This window comes from Cryptomeria japonica, chromosome 4 (assembly GCF_030272615.1).
Source record: "Cryptomeria japonica chromosome 4, Sugi_1.0, whole genome shotgun sequence".
NCBI lineage: Eukaryota > Viridiplantae > Streptophyta > Pinopsida > Cupressales > Cupressaceae > Cryptomeria > Cryptomeria japonica.
Window position 1 is genome coordinate 40,484,052 of NC_081408.1, and position 5,954 is coordinate 40,490,005.

The window sequence follows — 5,954 nt, forward strand, 5'->3', positions numbered from 1 at the left end:
GGGTCATATTTGGTGTCTTAAGGGGTCATATGGTGTCCTAAGGGGTCATATGATGTCTTAAAGGGGTCATATGACACAATATGACCCATAATGACACAATTTGGTGTCTTAATGGGTCATATGGTGTCCTAAGGGGTCCAGGACACAATATGAACCCTTAGGACACCATATGACCCCTAACAATACCATATGGTTTCATAAGGGGTCGTATGTTGTTCTTACGGGTCATATGGTGTCCCATGACCCCTTATGACCCCTATGGACACCATATGACCCCTACCAACACCATATGGTGTCATAAGGGGTCCTATGGTGTCCATAGGGATCATATGGTGTCCTACGACCCCTTAAGACACCATATGACCCCTAAAGACACCATATGGGGTCATAAGGGGTCCTATGGTGTCCATAGGGGTCATATGGTGTCCTACGATCCCTTAGGACACCACATGACCCCTTAAGACACAATATTGGGTCGTTATGGGTCCTATGGTGTCCTAAGGGGTCATATTATGTCCTACGACCCCTTAGGACACCATATGACCCCTAGCGACACAATTTGGTGTTATAAGGGGTCCTATGGTGTTCATAGGGGTCATATGGTGTCCTACGACCCCTTAGGATACCATATGACCCCTTAAGACACTATATTGGGTCATTATGGGTCCTATGGTATCCTAAGGGGTCATATTGTGTCTTATGACCCCTTAGGACACCATATGACCCCTAACGACACCATATGGTGTCATAAGGGGTCCTATGGTGTCCATAAGGATCATATGGTGTCCTACGACCCCTTAGGACACCATATGACCCCATAAGACACCATATTGGATAATTATAGGTCCTATTGTGTCCTAAGGGGTATTGTGTCCCACGACCCCTTAGGACACCATAGGACCCCTTAGGACACAATTTGTGTCGTTATGGGTCATATAGTGTCCTAAGGGGTCGTAGGACACAATATGACCCCTTACGACACCATAGGACCCATAGCGAGCCAATATGGTGTCATAAGGGGTCATATTGTGTCCTAAGGGCTCATATGATTTCTTAAAGGTGTCATATGACATAATATGACCCATTAGGACACAACATGACTCATAACGACACAATTTGGTGTCTTAAGGGGTCATATGGTGTCCTAAGGGGTCTTAGGACACAATATGACCCCTTAGGACACCATAGGACCCATAATGACCCAATATGGTGTGTTAAGGGCTCATATGGTGTCCTAAGGGGTCGTAGGACACCAGATGACCCCTATGGACACCATAGGACCCCTTATGATACCATATGGTGTCGTTAGGGGTCATGTGGTGTCCTAAGGGGTCATATGGTGTCCTAAGAGGTCGTAGGGCACAATATGACCCCTTAGGACACCATAGGACCCATAATGACCCAATATGGTGTCTTAAGGGGTCATATGGTGTCCTAAGGGGTCGAAGGACACCATATGACCCCTATGGACACCATAGGACCCCTTATGACACCAAATTGTGTCGTTAGGGGTCATATGGTGTCCTAAGGGGTCGTAGGACATAATATGACCCCTTAGGACACCACAGGAACCATAACGACCCAATATGGTGTCATAACAGGTCGTATGGTGTCCTAAGACATTATAAGGGTTCATTGGACACCATATGACCCCTAAGGAAAACATACGAGCCCTTATGACACTATATGGTGTTGTTAGGGGTCATATGGTGTCCATAGGGGTTATATGGTGTCGTAGAACACTATATGACCCCTTAAGATACAAAATTATGTCGTTATGGGTCATATGGTGTCCTAAGGGGTCGGAGGACATAATATGATCCCTTAGGACACCATAGGACCCAAAGCGACCCAATATGGCATTATAAGGGGTCATATTGTGTCCTAAGGGGTCATATGATATCTTAAAGGGGTAATATGACACAATATGACCCATTAGGACACAATATGACCCATAACGACACAATTTGGTGTCTTAAGGGGTCATATGGTGTCCCAAGGGGTCATATGATGTCTTAAAGGGGTCATATGACACAATATGATCCACAACGACACAATTTGGTGTCATATGGGGCCATATGGTGTCCTAAGGGGTGCCAGGACATAATATGACCCCTTAGGACACCATATGACCCCTAACAACACTATTTGGTGTCATAAGGGGTCGTATGTTGTCCTTAGGGGTCATATGGTGTCCCATGACCCCTTATGACCCCTATGGACACCATATGACCCCTAATGGCATCATATGGTGTCATAAGGGGTCATATGGTGTCCATAGAGGTCATATGGTGTGCTACAACCCCTTAGGATACCATAGGACCCCTTAAGACACCAAATTGTGTCGTTATGGGTCACATGGTGTCCTAAGGGGTCATAAGACACAATAGGACCCCTTAGGACACCATAAGACCCATAACAACCCAATATGGTGACTTAAGGGGTCATATGGTGTCCTAAGGGGTCGTAGGACACCATATGACCCCTATGGACACCATAGGACCCCTTATGACACCATATGGTGTCGTTAGGGGTCATATGGTGTCCTAAGGGGTCATATGTTGTCCCATGACCCCTTAGGACACAATATGACCCATAACAACACAATTTAGTGTCTTAAGGGGTCATATGGTGTCCTAAGGGGCTGTAAGACACCATATGACCCCTATGCACACCATAGGACCCCTTATGATACCATATGGTATCATGAGGGGTCATATGGTGTCCTAAGGTGTAATATGTTGTCCCATGACCCCTTAGGACACAAAATGACCCATACCGATACAATTTGGTGTCTTAAGGGGTCATATGGTGTCCCATGACCCCTTATAACCACTTAAGACACCATATGACTCCTAGCGACACCATATGGTGTCATAAGGGGTCATATGGTGTCCGTAGGGGTCATATAGTGTCCTAGGACACCATATGACCCCTTAAGACACCAAATTGTGTCGTTATGGGTCATATGGTGTCCTAAGGGGTCGTAGGACACAATATGACCCCTTAGGACACCATAGGACCCATAGCAACCCAATATGGTGTCATAAGGGGTCATATTGTGTCCTAAGGGGTCATATGATGTCTTAAAGGGGTCATATGACACAATATGAGCCATTATGACACAATATGACCCATAACGACATAATTTGGTGTCGTTAGGGGTCATATGGTGTCCTAAGGGGCCCAGAACACAATATGACCCCTTAGGACACCATATGACCCCTAACGACACCATATGGTGTCATAAAGGGGTCATATGTTTTCCTTAGGGGTCATATGGTGTCCCATGACCCCTTATGACACCTTAGGACACCATATGACCCCTAACGACACCATATGGCGTTATAAGGGGTCCTATGGTGTCCATAGGGGTCATATGATGTCCTATGACCCCTTAGCACACTATAAGACCCCTTAAGACACAAAATTATGTCATTAGGGGTCATATGGTGTCCTAAGGGGTCGTAGGACACAATATGACCCCTTAGGACACCATATGACCCCTTAAGACACCAAATTGTGTCATTAGGGGTCGTATGGTGTCCTAAGGGGTCATAAGGGGTCATGGGACACCATATGACCCCTAAGGAAAACATACGACCCCTTATGACACCATATGGTATTGTTAGGGGTCATATGGTGTCCATAGGGGTCATATGGTGTCCTAGAAGGGCACCAAATTGTGTCGTTATGGGTCATATGGTGTCCTAAGGGGTCGTACGATACAATATGACCCCTTGGGATACCATAGGACCCAAAGCAACCTAATATGGAGTCATAAGGGGTCATATTGTGTCCTAAGGGGTCATATAATGTCTTAAAGGGGTCATATGACACAATATGACCCATAACGACAAAATTTGGTGTCTTAAGGGGTCATAAGGTGTCCTAAGGGGTCATATGATATCTTAAAGGGGTCATATGACATAATATGACCCATTAGGAAATAATATGACCCATAATGACACAATTTGGTGTCATAAGGGGTCATATGGTGTCCTAAGGGGTCCCATGACACAATATGATGCCTTAGGACAACATATGACCCCTAACGACACCATATGGTGTCCCATGACCCCTTATGACCCCTATGGACACCATATGACTCCTAATGACACCATATGGTGTCATAAGGGGTCCTATGGTGTCCATAGGGGTGATATGGTGTCCTACGAACCCTTAGGACACCATATGACCCTTTAAGACACCATATTGGGTCGTTATGGGTCCTATGGTGTCCTAAGGGGTCATATTGTGTCCTATGACCCTTAGGACACCATATGACCCCTTAAGACACCAAATTGTGTCGTTATGAGTCATATTGTGTCTTAATGGGTCATATTGTGTCATATGACCCCTTTAAGACATCATATGACTCCTTAGGACACAATATGACCCCTTATGACACCATATTGGGTCGCTATGGGTCCTATGGTGTCCTAAGGGGTCATATTGTGTCCTACGACCCCTTAGGACACCATATGAACCATAGCGACACAATTTGGTGTCTTAATCTCTCTCTCTCTCCCCCTCTCTGCTAATCTCTCTCTCTCCCCCTCTCCCGATCTCTCTCTGTCTCTCTCTCTATCTCTCTCTCCCCCCTCTCCCCCTCTCCCTCTCCCTCTCCCTCTCCCTACTATCATATACTAATTTATTTATAAATTAATATATTAAAATATTAATAAACATTAGATTAATTATGTGCAAATTTAGTTAGTGAATTTACTTATTAAAATCGGATATCCGATTTGTGTTGTAAAATTTTCAAATTTCAAATTTCAGCTCGAGAATGCTTTGGGATTTGGCTTGGAAGTGTCAAGCCTGGAAAGTCAACTGAAAAAACGTGTTTTTCAATATTCCTTGATTTTCTAGACTTTACACTGGTGGTTGACGACTTTTTTTGTAGCCAAAATTGATAAAACAAAAAGGGTTTTTTAAGGATGTTCTTAGCTTTCCATAAATATAAGACTAGTCTTATTTTGACTTTAATAAATAATTATTATTTATTTTCTAATTGAATTCTGACAATAGTCTTGATTGATAGATTGATTGAAAAACATTCATAACTTTCAAATGGTATAACATTTTTTGAATCCGAAACATGCATCACATCCTATGCTTCGTCTACTATAGGGAAAAATTCAAAAAAATTAAATTTCATAAGGCTTTGACCAAGTTAAGGTGGTCAGACATAGGAGTTTCTGAATTTCTGAAAAGCTATAGTAAAAAATTCATAAATAATTATTTACTTTATAAAAAATTATAAAAAAATATGTGTCACATCCGGACATGAGTCTAATACTTATATTATAAATATTATAAAAAAATATTATGATTTGATTGTGATTAGGGTGGTCAGACATACGTCTACTTCTTATCTTTTTCCTGAAATTTTAGTACCACTACATTGAAATTTGAAATTTTTATCAAATAGGATTTTTTTTTCCAAAAAACAACTAGTACCTTAGAAACTAAATTCAATTTTATATAGATTATCTTTTACATATTTTAAAAATAATGTACACAACTTATTCAAAATTTCATGTCAATTTGCATAACTTTGATTTTCTAAAATTTCATTGCCACTTAAGGGCCTGTTTTGGCACACCATGATCCTGCACATACCCTTTATCTATTTTACACTTAAGCTAACATTAGGTGCATAATAATTAATTCTTTTATTAATTATTATGTGCAAGACTAGGGTTTTCCCTTTTAGGGTTTTTTGACCTATTAGAGGTTGAATTCTTTTCTTTTGTATGATTATTCTATTACACATTTTTGTGAATACAGAGCTCTCATATTCTTGAGCATTTCCCATGTTTATGTTTTTTCTCTATTGCTTCCTTGCTTCTCCTTGTAACATGTTTATTCAGCTTACAGAGATCATTTGGGCTCCTGTGGTGTTGTATTTATCAACTCTCACAAAGCCTACCCACAGTTACCACAGT